Source organism: Lampetra planeri, chromosome 23 (assembly GCF_965212315.1).
Source record: "Lampetra planeri chromosome 23, kcLamPlan1.2.h2, whole genome shotgun sequence".
Taxonomy (NCBI): domain Eukaryota; kingdom Metazoa; phylum Chordata; class Hyperoartia; order Petromyzontiformes; family Petromyzontidae; genus Lampetra; species Lampetra planeri.
The window spans coordinates 9461655-9475589 of NC_136129.1; the positions used below are offsets into that span (position 1 = coordinate 9461655).

Sequence of the window (13935 nt, forward strand, 5' to 3'; positions counted from 1 at the left end):
CGTACGTACGTTGAACTTCCTTCGCACCTCTACGTAACCAACCGCGCTAAACGGAGGTGCGGGGAAATAATAAAAATAATAACCATATGAAATTATAAAAACAAGAGCACATCGTGCTAAATTAAATCACGGCCACCCAATCAGAGGGGGAAGGCTTGCTGAAGGAAGCCCTCAAAATATATTGGGGGAAAACACCATTAGGTGAGTGTCCTTCATCTTCTGTACAGCACTACTGTATAACTTGGTTGTTGAAACGTAGAGAAAATAACAAAGCTTTGGCAAGAGGGGCGCTGCGGTGGCGAGATGTTAACTGCCTTCCCTGGTACACAAGAGGTTGTGGGTTCAATCCCGACCTTGACGTCTGTCTATTTGGAGTTTGCGTGTTCTCCCCGTGGTCGCGTAGATTTTTCTCCGGGTGCTCCGATTTTTCCCTCCACATTCAGAAACACACGTTTTAGAGTATTTGCCTGCTGTAAATTGCCACGTGATGATAAGCCCACTTCATTGGGCTATCATTTGTGGCCAGGTCGCTTCTGAAAAAAAGCTACATAGCTCAGTGGGCCTTGCCTGGTAAAATAAAAAAATGGTTCAGTTTTAAATTAAATAGTTTACAAGCGTAACCCCCCAACCCCCTTAGGCCGGGAACCCGTGAAACAATTGCAATTCTGGCGATGACGGGACTACGGATGGTCGTCGCAGTTATGCCCTCCCGAGATTAAAAACTGCATCGTTTGCGAGTCGCAAGCTCGCTGGTGTCGCAACGCACATTACATCGGGCCATTACGAGCCTCATTCGCCACATTGGGACAAATGAATCAAATTAGGAATGCTGCGCATGTGATGATGTATACATTCCGACACCACGTCACTGTGCAGGATGTTTCGGTTAAAGGCCGGGGTGCCAAGAAACTGAATCCCTAGCTTGCTTGGTATTGTTGGCAGTCAAACTCAATCCGTTAAAATGACTCTACAAAAAAATAAAAGCAGATATCAAAATCTGTTGTGATTTGAAGTAGGACCCGCACTTAAACCACAACAATGCAGCCAATGTCACAAGTAAAACTATATTTGAATTACAAAAATACAATTACATTTTTATAATATTTAAACCCACAGGCAGAGAGGCAATGTCCAACGAGAGAGGCCTGTCAAACTGAGCAAAATCCATGCGGTTGTCTTATCCTTCATACAGTATTTAAATGTCACCAATTTAGATAAACTAAACTTGATGTACGCAGCCAGCAGGGCTGCATACGTTTGTACAACGTTCATAAAGACAATGGTACAGCCATGCTTGGAAACGGTGGTTTATATTTTTTTTTCTGCACAAACATGTAGACAGACGCACGGTGCGTCTGTCACGTCTTAGTGGCGAGAAATCAACCACCGTTCCCACTGTGTAAATGGACAGGCTCGCGAAATCTCACTCGCAAGTTATTTTCATGCAGGGTAAGTCACAGGAACGACTGTGACTCGCGTTTAACGATTGCCAGCGTATCCAATTTTAACAATGCTTGTTTTGTTGATATTCAAAGCACTTTGCCGGGGAGAGTGAAAAGTAAAGTTGTTCGTCATGTTTTCCATGTTGGGGGGGAAGCAAAATGTATTGACTTGATTGTCATCGCAGATTGTGCTGTCATTTTATGAACATCATGCACTCTCTCCCGCAGCACGTAATATTCGCCGATACCTATTATCCCGGCTCTCTATTGCAACGGCGACACGTTCGAAAGCCCAATTTACTTAAAACATACGCGGCATCTGAACAGCTGTGCAACAAACTACCGTCAAATGTTATTCCTGTAATTCATTAGTGTTGCTTTATGTACGAAGACATATAATAGCTCTCCCCTGGGAACTGCACCGTCGCTCTTGCGTTTAACACTGACTGCACGGGTTTAGGCGCACGATGGAGCAGCAAATCAGCAATTTGAATCAATTCTCATTCTCGCGACAAGGCCATCGAATTACGCATGTAAGAATCGATTCGCGTATGTTGTTTCCGCAGAGTTTGGACAATTAGTCAACGAACAGCACCAACGCTGAATATCGACTACTTTTATAAATCGTGGATTTCTCGGGTCTCCTTTAAAAACATCGGCCGCCCCCACATCCTGCCTCCCGAAGGCCGGAACCCCCCACCCCTCCACCCCCCGGCAGGCCACGCCCAGCCTGACGTGGGCTGAAGGCCAGAAACCCCCACCCACCCCCGCCCCCTGCAGGCCACGCCCAGCCTGACGTGGGTTGTCGACTACGGTGGCGTCACCAAGCCCCGCCCATTACCTCCCATCCAGCGACACACTTGGAAAGGGAGGTGAGACTTTTCCCTTCCCCCCCACCCACCCCAACTATCTTTGTGTTACGCGATTAGTTGATTAATCGAACGTACACTCGGGAGAATAACCGATTTATTTAATGATCGGGATAGGCTAATTCTAGTCATATGTAATCAAGTCATGCGAGTTCTGCTCTAATCATGACCACTGGCCACCAAAAAAAAACATGAACATTAATCGAATTGCAATGTGCGGGTCGAATCATTACGTGCGTACAAAGGTTAGATTTTATATTTGGCCATCGGAGCCTCCTGTCACCTTGAGATGATGTTTCTCCCACATTGCTTTCACTCGCACCATTTCTGCAGCGTGTTGAGGGAGCAGCGATGAAAGCTACGTCAAGAAATCTTGCACGGGACCTACTCGGTTCACGTCGTGTTCAAAGTGTTTCAACAATTACGTGTATTCGACGCGCACTGCAAAGAATGTAACGCCCCTCCCCCACCGTTCATGAATTTAACACGAGATTACGTAAGAAACAGTTTTTATTGATCAAATAAATGTACACCTGTTATGTGGACGGCACTGGCCACAGTAAGATTAACTTAAACGAGCCTCGATGTTTGACTGGGTACACAATAACCCCAGAGCACAATCGGAAAATAAAATAACAACACGAAGCAAGGAAAGTGGTAAACACTGCTCGTAAACAGGACGCTGTCAAGTCACCCCCCTCTGTTATTGATAATGAAGTGCGCGGCAAACTGTAAATGTGTTTTCCCGAGTTATTAGGCTTGTCTGAAGAGTAAAGCAATCTCTATTAAAATGTAAGAGTGGGGGGTGGCGCGTGTAACAAAAACACAAAAGATTACTCTCGCATGTTGACAAAACAGCGGTGAGGTTTGGGCTCGTGGCACTTTAAAAATCAGCAAGCAAGCTAGCTGCAGTCACCGACGGAGGTCACTCTCGTTTTTAGTTAGCCCAGCTTAAATAGTTACTGATGATGGCAGCATGCAATGGTTTGGTACTAGCCAGGCGAGCCTGGTGGTCACGAAATCGCAACTGAAAGCACGCAAAGTCTCCTCGGCCACAAATCTGGAATTACAGCCAGAATTGTCCAAAGTTGCGTGCCACGCAGCGTGCACAGTGTAGGAAATGAGCGAGGACTTGGCAGCTTTCAACAGTCATTTAAATCGAAAATTACCACATCTGAAAGTGGACCATTTGATTACCAGCCTTGCTTCTCATTGGCAAAATAATATACACATTTTAAAAATGCCAAGCTTTACAATATAGGTGCGCAAAATCTATGTATTCTATTCATGGATATTTGTGCCAAGATTTGTTTAAATCCGAGTTCAATCACTTGGCCGCTGATGCGATATCTCAATTCCGCAGGCACACAAATATTCAAGGTTAATGGGCCGATTCCTCTATTTCAGGCTAAGAAACGTTTCAAACACTTGCCTCCTCAAAGGTAAAGAAACCAAGTGGTTGCCAAAATCTCAGCGCAATCAACAACCACCCATGGGCAAAAGGCCAGCAAGAGCAGAATACTTCATCTTCATTGTTTAAGTCAAAAACAACCTTATACATCATATTTTCTCATCAAGATCTATAAGCAGAAAATTTATACGGTGGATTTAGCCCCAACAATTCGCATAATGGCAAGTACCAACAATTGGGTTATTATTTCTTGCTTGGGAGAGCACAATACCTCTAAAAATAGCCACCAACTTATTGCCGGTCACAAACAGCTATAAAATAATGAATTGACAATGTCATTAATTTAATTCCATACCTTGATATACGACCACGCTTTAGACAATGGTGTAAGGTGCATTTCAGAATTTCAGGTTCAGCGAAACGCCTCGTATAACGTAATTAAATCGATGAATAATTGAAAACAAACGCTCCTCGGTTCTGCAAATCAACACGTCCCCGTTCGACGAACTAAACGCTCGCTAATGGGACACTAAAAATGCCTTTTGTTGCCTGCACAGGTCAACGGCATCTGCGCAGCATCACAACATACGTCAGAGGGGAGGGGGGGGCACGGGTGGGTGGTGAGGGGGGCGCTTCTTTCCCACAGCCTGCCCTTAACTCTATAAACAGAGCGAATTCCCTGGGCGGCATGGCATACCAGAGCCGTGTCAGCTCGGAGAGATCCCCGGCTCCAGACATGTACTCTAACGCTCACTCATGCCTCCCTTTAATCCCTTGCCGACAGCTCGCGGGCCACGGCTTTCTATATTAATAAAATTAAAGCCTGCCCCGTGCGCGATTCCTGACGTCAGGAAGTTGGCTCCGAAGCAAAAGGAATTTTGCCCCAACGCGAGCATTCTCAGATGTTTTCAAAGGGGGTGACACGTCACTGGCGATGTACGCCTAAATGCGGATCTCTCATGCCGACATAAATAAACAGCACTTAGTCTTCATTTGCAAAGAAATGCAACAACCAATTCCCCAAAGAGGTCATTAATTTCTTGCGTGTATAAAGTATGCCATGTAAGGAAGAGTGTGTGTGTATACAGTATATAGTGAGAAAGGAGTTGTACAGAGTGAGGAGTTTGGGAGGATTAGACGTAATGAGATAACTGATGGGTTGCTTTCAGTTTGCTCACCATGACGTAAACAGACGTATAATTGGCCTGCTTCCATTCTGCTCTGCCATTACAGCAACATAATAAACCAAAGGACACGAAGGGCAACAGAATATCGACTGGCCGCGAGTTAATAAGTTACAAGGGGTAAAATTGGATCCCCTATCAGTCCCTAACCTTTATATATTCCACTTCGATGTCGCAGCAAATACGAGCCGAAGAACATTTTACATCCAGAAGCGGACAAGGGAGGACAGGGAGGGTGGCCCCTATCACGGCAGATGGGCGGAGTTGACTTACTCGGGATCGCTGCATGGGGTTCTCGAAATCCGTCCCCTCGGGGGCGAGACACAGCCAACCTCCATACACCGGCTTCGCCTGTCAAAACACACACGCCGCCGCACAGAATGGCACGTCACTCCCCCCGTTTCGCTACTCCGGTCCGCGTGTGACGTTCTCGCCACGATACTATACCGTCAGAGGGCACTCCGATGATGCAGAGGGTTGCTCGCTAACATAGGGACCCCTATTGCTCACCACTGTGGGGGGACAAAAGTTACACAACCAATACGGACACGGATTAACTGATATTGTGGTACCACGTCAAACGATATCATTTTATTAAAGTTACTGCGTAGGCTTTCGCAGTTGAGCGCCGCATGTGCTTCGGCACGATGACCAACGTTTCGCTCCGTATGCTGGGGATGAAGCTCCCAGCACACGGAGGAATAAATATTGAAACCACAAAAAGGTCGGCCACCCCTTATTTAGTCGTTTAAACTAATTCTTGCTGTCCCAATCTTAACGGGAACTGTGGCAATGCTTATGGAATTAAAACCTCATTGAAGTTTAAGTAAACACCACCAAGTCTATGGAAAGCTGGTCAGCATTACACAGGGCACACTCGTGTTAATACATTGCTATACATTGCAAGACAAAAATACAAAGATGAAATAATTTTAGGGATGTTATAACCATGATATAAAACGTAAAAGCCATTTCCAAAGATTTGCGTGTACATTTTAACAGGATATTTGAATGTATCTACTCCTCCATCCACTATAAACATGTATCAATCTGACAATCTGTCATATTTATTTTGAAACGACCTGTTACACACACATCCAGAATAGCAGTGACAATTCAAGACAGCGAATCTATGTTCTAAAGAGTACTTTGGAATGAAAACAAATTCCTTTCAAATGTCAGATGTCCGTTTGAGATCATTGTAAACTCCGCCTCTGTGAGCATTCGGCAAAGTAATCCGTTTTGACAGAAGCCACTTGCCATATTTAGGCCTGTTATCTAACCAAATTCTGCAGAAGGAAATCGGGGTAAGATGCAGAAGTTGAGTCATAGTTGGTGTTGAAAAACCATTTACACGGACAACGAACCATCCGTGCAATGAACTAATAACTAGCCCCTCTGAACCAACCAAAGGCGTTTTCGAACGTCTTCCTCTTCCCCAACACGACTAGAGTGGCCCGCACGCTCGTCTCTTGTTGAAGCTGCCGAAAGAGGTTAAAGCGTGGACTTGGCTGGACATTTTCTGCAGTGCTCTGCATTCGAAGGGCACGTTCTTCTTCACGCTCACCGCGGCATAATCGGACAACCCGAGGCGTGAGAACGACGCTGGAAACTAACCTCGTTTCGTGAGTCAACTGTAATTGCAAAGGTTGATGGTTTGCCCTGAGCCCCCCCCCCCCCCGGGGCTTAAGACTGACAAAAAAAAAGAAAACTCTCTAAGGAAAAAGTGACAAGACCGTCCTTGAGTTGTGCTGTCTATGAAAAAAAGTTCTGTGAATTTTTTTCATTTTAATACAATCAACGTTTAATCTAAACACGCACACATATATACACGAGAGGCTTTATGCGAGAATAAGTCGCTGGCGGGGTGGCAAGCGATTGGTGCGGGTGCCTCAGAATGTAGGTAATCCAGAAAGGCCGCGTTCCACGGCCCACTCGGCCTGGACTAATGCCGCTATCCGACTGCTATAACGCACGTGTGGGGCTAAAAGGCAAAGATCCCCCGTATAGCCTGAACAGACTGTTGGGGCAAGTGCTGTTAGCGAGCACCAATGAAGGCCGGCACGGCGCACGAGGGGGTGGGTGGCCAGCACCACGCCCGGCCACCTTTGTCTCGCCAGTGGCGGTGTTTACACACCGCACTAGATACTCATTTAAGGCTGAGTCAACCCAGGGGAGGCCCAGGACCAGTTCAAATAATCGTCACTGGGGTTGGTCGTGAGCGGGAATCGAACTCGTGTCACCGGGTTCGTAGTGCAGCGAAGCGCTAACCGCTACACCACCATCTGTGTGTGCGGGGCACAACAAAGACAAAGATCCCCTCTATAGCCTGTAACAGACTGCTGGGGCAAATACTGATAGCGTGGACCTATGAAGGCTGGCACGGCACACAAAGGGGTAGGTGGTCAGCACCACGCCCGGCCGCCTTTGTCTCCACCGTGGCGAGGCTTACACATCGCATTTGAGGCTAAGTCGACCTAGGGGGGGCCCAGGACCGGTTCAGATAATCGTCACTGGTGTTGGCCGTAAGCGAGAATGAGAATGAAACCCGGGTCTCCAGGTTCGTAGCGCAGCGCGTTAACCACTACACTACCACTCCCCACACACACACAGACACGCACGCACGCACACATACACACACACAGACACACACGCACGCTTACACACACAGACACTCTCTGGGGGAGAAACAAAACCCAGGAGCACCGTGTCCAGCACGTGAAGAAAATGCACCAATTAATATAATGCATTGAGCATTGGTTTAACTTTTGCAATGCTAATATGAAAAAATTAATTTACACTCGCATATAAACTGTATATGGTTAATTGCTCGAAAGATTAAGAGTCGATCTAAGCTGCTATTCATGTTTAAAACACCGGCAGAGATAAGGTAATTACGGCAACCTGTTAATAGGGGTTTTTTTTGTGGTAGCTAAACAGGTGCCGGTCCACTGACGATCACGATCCACCAGCAGTAGGTATAAACAGCACCTCAATTACCCAGCAGTTACAGCTCTAAATGCTTCGCGGCAATGTGAATATGTTAATATGTTAAAGACTGTCATTACCGGCAATTAAGAGTGCATCCCAGTATCAGCTTTAAAGCACTTTAGCAAAAAAAAAATAGACTCTTCATGTAACTTGTCAGTTTGTGAGTAGGGGCAAAGCTGCCAAGGCACTTAGATCTTGACAGACAGCCTGCTTTTATCATAATGCCCCCCAATTTCACCATATTTTATGTAGTTAAATTGATGCACGTCACATATTAAACGTATGATATCTTCCCTTTAAATACATAACAGCGTCGCCAATTCATGCGCAAGCATCAAAGCAGAATTACGGAAATAGGCTGAGCTTATTTTTTTCTTTGTGTGTACAAAATGCTCAAGGCGCCACCAAACATCACTGCCAATGCTGTAAAGTGAAAAGTCTCATCTAAATGCAAAATGGACCAATGCTTTCACATCCATATTAAGGTCGCCACAATTCAGTACGGAATTCAATTACTCCCACAGCCGTATCTCCCACCGCAGGTTCATGTTTGCTAATGGCCCCAAAAAAATGCATCATTTGAATAGTGCCGAGTAGAAAATATTGGGGAAAAAACGCGATTAAAATGGGAGCAGGCAAAATAAATACCGTACGTAATTACGTAAGCCAGCAAGCGGACCACGGGGGCGGCTTTCACCCAAATTGACTAGGGGGGGGGGAAGAGTTCAGACATTGACAATAAAAAGGCATTATTCAGTAAATGATGCATAAAAACATGTCCTCGCTCTGCGAGACCACTACACTCGCCTGTATTGACATAACGCACACTACGGTTATCAGCTTATATCGCCGGCAGCATATCAGCTGGATGGTGACATACGAGCCAAAAACAATGGCATTATTTTTCTCAGCATGATATCAATTTCCCTTTGCTATCGGGGCCCTAATATATTTGAGCCTAATATGCAAATCTATAACAGCTAGAGACGATGGCTGTACAGTCCATCTTACTCGCCCAATGCATTGGGGTGTTTTTTTTACATCGTATTAGTTCAGCAGTCCTTTCCTTTTTATGTATTATTTTCAAAATCCCTTTGTTTTGGCGTCTAGCGATGCACTGCATGGGAATCGTGGTATAAATAATAGAACGATGATGACAAAAACACTCTCCAAATAACACGAGAATCCCAGAGTCAACCTTGAGGATCTATATCACGTTATGTAATGTCACGTACCGTTTCAATCTGACCTACATGGATCGCTTAAGCCTCGTCTGTTGCCGCCCGGCAAAAAAAAATGATCAAAACATTTTCCCTCTCCGCAAACGTGCTCCGATGTGAGAACACACAGCAGTGAACACAAAGACACAGCAAAATGTCTCCCTTTAGCCCTGCAGTTAAGACAGCGCCCTCTATTACAACGCTGACTAGGAGGCTAAATGATTGGGAAACAAACGGAACTGTGATGTTCGTCTGAATCCAGGGCTCTATGTACATCTAACCATCTATTCCGGAGGCTTTTCTTCAACACGATGTGGTGCAACTTCTCTCTGCACCGCTTTCTCTGATCACGGCATAATTCCAATCATCACAACCGCAACATAACCAGGGGAAAGCGACAAACAATGAAGACAATTCCCAGCCAAGAGTTGTTCTTAATCACATGTGCAGATTCCACTGACGGAATGGCGTCACTCCTGAAAATGTTGCCAAGTAGGCACAATGTAAGCAATTTTCTTGAAAATGGCAAAAACAAAAACAGACAAATCATCGTAAATGTCAAGAGAGGCTAAAAACCATTCATTGCATTCGCTATCAAATACAGAAAAACACCTCCCTGGCATCTAAAAATTCATCCCTGGCATCCGCCACTCACGAGTCGTGCCAGCAAACTCCACCGGCTCTCAACACCACTCAGCAGCAAGGGGCTCTTTCAAAGCATTTTGTGCCACTTCCTTGGCTAATGATGGAGTGACAGCCAAGCAATGGAACGCGTGGGAGAGTACGTCCACAGAGGCGATTGTAGGGATGAAACCAGTTTGTGTGCAGATGCTAGGTTGATTATTACACTGCAGGACCATGAGAAACGGCGAAGGCTATGGGAGGAACTTCATCCACAGCAATGGATTGAGCACGGGCTGATGCCGATGATGCTGATGTGCCACCTTACACTTAGCATTCGCTGCTCTGTTAAAGCTGTCGTGTTTCACTATCACACACCCTGCTTGTTGGCGGGCTCCTAATGTATCTCCTTGCGCTCTATTAGGAAGGCCGAGGGTAAATTGTCTACCAATTTCCTTTGTTTAAATCGTTAGCCAGGGTGTGTGCGCCAATTGGCTAACCCTGTAAATATGTATTTGATGTATACAATAGCAATAATTTGCAGTCCTTTGTGTATCCACTGCTGGCTTAAGTCCTCCCCACACTGCATGCGTCATTGGGGTTGTTTCACCATACTTCACCACGCTGGCCAGTGGGGGGTTGGTAAAGCAGGGAGGGGTGGAAGGAAGACCGGTTCAGATATTGCTCTTCACTGATGTTCGCCGTGGTAAAGGAGTGGTAAAGGAGTGTTAAACCATCGACCAAGAGAATATATTTGACGATTTGGCTCTGGCTTTCCCATGGTGAAATGCAACCTTTCAGAAGAGTCTCTCACACACACACAGTGGTAGCGCTTGGCAATAGCAAACTCGGCAAACACTTAGAGCCCCAAACAGCTCAAGAGACCCCGGACACAGGAAAAAGTGGGCAAAACAAATATCAGCTGAAATGCAAACTCTAATTGACATGCATATGAAAAACGATTATTCATCTCTAGATTCGACGTTTTCGTGACTGCAAGGATCCATACTCTTTGGTTCTTTCGGTAAAGTCACACAATTGTGTTGTGCCCAAAACGTCGTGATTTAATTTATTTGATACCTACGTGACTTTACCGAAAGAACCAAAGAGTATGGATCTCTCTCATCCCTATCTTGTCCATCTTACTCCACCTTTGCCTCTTGTCTGCATCTCTTTCATTTCACTGCATCTCTGTCTCACCATGGATTTCTGTTTCCTCATCATCATCCGACAGCTCTATCTTTTGTCGACATTTCTCTAATCTCACAACATTTCTGTCTCTTATCTATAACACTTCTGTAACCTGACCTGGAGTTTATACATCGATTTAGGAAGGTGGCAAAAGTAATTTATGTTTCGGGCCCCAATGTGCTAGGACAAAACAAAATACAAAGATCCCCCGGATAGCCTTAACAGACTGTTGGGAAAAGTGCTGTTAGCGAGCACCTATTACGGCCAAAACGGCACACGAAGGGGTGGGTGGTCAGCACCACGCCCGGCCGCCTTTGTCTCCCTAGTGGCGATGTTTACACACCGCACCAGGTACTCATTTGACGCCGAGTCGACCTAGGGGAGGCCTAGGACCTGTTCAGATAATCGTCACTGGTGTTGGTCGTGAGCGGGAATCGAATTCGAGTCGCCAGGTTCGTAACGCAGCGCGCTAACCGCAACACCACCACTCCCCGCAACCACCGCTGCGAACACACACACACGCGCGTCTTCAAGACACTGACATCGCATTTAACTCCTGAAGACGCGCGTGTTGTGAAAATGTAATATGCACGTATTTGCACCGTTCATTCCATAAAATAATTGACTGGAACTAATTACAGAAATACATTAAACAAAGGCACAATTGAAATCCTACACTGTCGATGTGGCCATATGTAGTGGCATTTAATCTCGGGATAGCGCACGATAAGCTCAGAGCTAGCATAACATTTTAAACTGACAGCTCAATACTCATCAGCACCACCACCACACCACGGATACCGGTGAAAACCGGCTACACATCGCTGATGAGCGCTACGAACAAGAAATCTGATCAAATACAAGCACCGAGGTTTATCTCGTGATGCCAGCAGCATGTGTAAACACGCAGTGTTGTTTGGCCAGTTCTACCTTCAAAACAAAGCTTGTGACCTCTACGGGCTATGGTGTTAAAGTTATCTTAAAGTATTGGGGGTGGCGCGGTGGTACAGTGGTCAGTGCTCTGCTTGAGGAACCAGGCGACTCGAGTTCGATTCCTGGCCACGGCTAACATAAACTAAAACTAAACTATTTTATATTTTACCAGGTAAGGCGCACTGAGCTACATAGCTCTTTCACCAGCAACCTGGCCACAATTGATAGCTCAACAAAGTGGCTTATCATGTGCAAATCGATAGCAGCAACCAAAGACTCTAAACGCGTGTTGTTTCTAAATGTGGAGGGGGGAAAACCGGGGCCCCCCCGAAGAAAAATCCACGCGACCAAGGGGAGAGAGACACGAAAACTCCAAATATACAGCAGGCGTCATTGTGGGAATCGAATTCACGACTTCCTACATACCAGGCGATGGAGTTAACATCTCGCAAGTGATGTCTGAACCGGGCCCTGTGTCTCCTATTCAACTAACACCAGCTTGGTGATGTATGGTCAAACCCCACCGTGGCTGAGATGGCGTGGGGGAAAGAAAGGCCTTCATCCCATTAGCGGATTGAACATGTGAGCATCTATTTATTCATACTTAATTTGGAGCTTTCGTTATTTAGCGTTGAATGGACGTGAATGTTGATCGGTGTTCGTTTGTTTGGTCGCTGCTTATATTCTGCTGGTGTCAACGATTAACAGTCTTGGCATCATCGCGAGACGTCATCAGCCTTTTGGGCGCAACCACAGGCAGCAAAACTGGCATTAGCAAGCAACCTTGTCTCCCGTGTGTTTTGTGCGTGTCTCCGATTTAAATGAACCTATCCACAAGCTATTACACAACTTTAAGTAGGGCAGATGTGTTCTTATTAAGTGGAAGTCGCCGTTATCTAGAACAATACACGCTGCAAAACTGAAGCGCCTAAATTAGACTTAATATCAAATCATCACTATTATTATAGTAACAATGTCACCTCTAATTATGATCACAATTATTAAAAACACATTTTTATAAGGGTAATTACAATGACGGTGACCATTCATCATTACAATTATACAGATCAACACAATTACAATGATGACGTTAATCGTTACAATCATAAGCACTACCAGAATGATAACTATTATTACAATCATTATCAACAGTATCATGACCATTGTAACGATTATGATTATTGCAATCATGACAATCGTCATGGTGATCATCACTAATGATGATGCAGATGACTGCGATCGCCGGGCGGTTTACAAACGTGCCCAATTTCTCTCCCCATACTTCAAAATAAACAAATCGACGTTACATCTCACCGGCCTTCGCCGGTGCGGCCTAGCGAGGCCGTACCCACAAAGATGCGTCCCTCGGGGCAGGACAACTAGCCGAGGCCGCTCTCTCCCGGGGCAACACACCCGGGGCGCCGGGAATCGCCCATGACACAACCAGAAACATCAGCAGCATCACCACCAGACCCATCAAGCTATGAGGCAGCAAGGCTCAAGTTCCCTCGTCACATCTCTCACCAGCAATCAACAGCGACTCCCTCACACACTCACCTGATTCAAATCCTCATCGCAGAGCAAATGCGACTCCCGTGGCTTGAAGCAGTTCTGGCATTTGGTTTTGTTGAAGATGTTCGCCTGGAACTTGCGGCACGGGTTATCCTTGGCGGCAAGCATGGTGCTGCGTATTGTATTTGTTCTTATTGCGTTGTTAAGTTATAGTATTTGCACATGCATACATACATACATACGCACACATACACACGTACAGACACACACACGCGCGCACTCACTCACACATACACACCCCCAACCGGACCGATTGAAGCTCAAATGACTGCCCGGTCGAGCGAGCGACTGCCTGGCCGGTGGACTGACTGATGAGTGAGCGAGTGGCCGCAAGAGTGACTGGAATAGTGACTTAGAAGAGTGACTTTGAAGAACTGAGCGAGTGAATGAGCGGAGCGACTGAGCGCAACGACCACCTGGGACGAGCGCCTCCGAGTGACTGAGCGCTGCTGCCTGCGAGCCGCTTCACTCCCTCCGCGCCCGCGCGCGCGCACGACTACA

General features: G+C 46.1%; 1 pseudogene across 1 annotated transcript in view; it reads right to left on the bottom strand.

Annotated features, from left to right (window-relative positions):
• The window catches only part of LOC144726537 (uncharacterized), a 159012-nt pseudogene extending 145105 nt beyond the window's left edge, over positions 1-13907 (bottom strand). Inside the window, exons 1-2 of the transcript XR_013587279.1 lie at positions 13420-13907; positions 5180-5257 (exon numbers count right to left, since the gene is read on the bottom strand). The product of XR_013587279.1 is annotated as an uncharacterized LOC144726537 (transcript). The remainder of the gene's footprint in view (positions 1-5179; positions 5258-13419) is intronic.
• Positions 13908-13935: the final 28 nt, after the last annotated feature.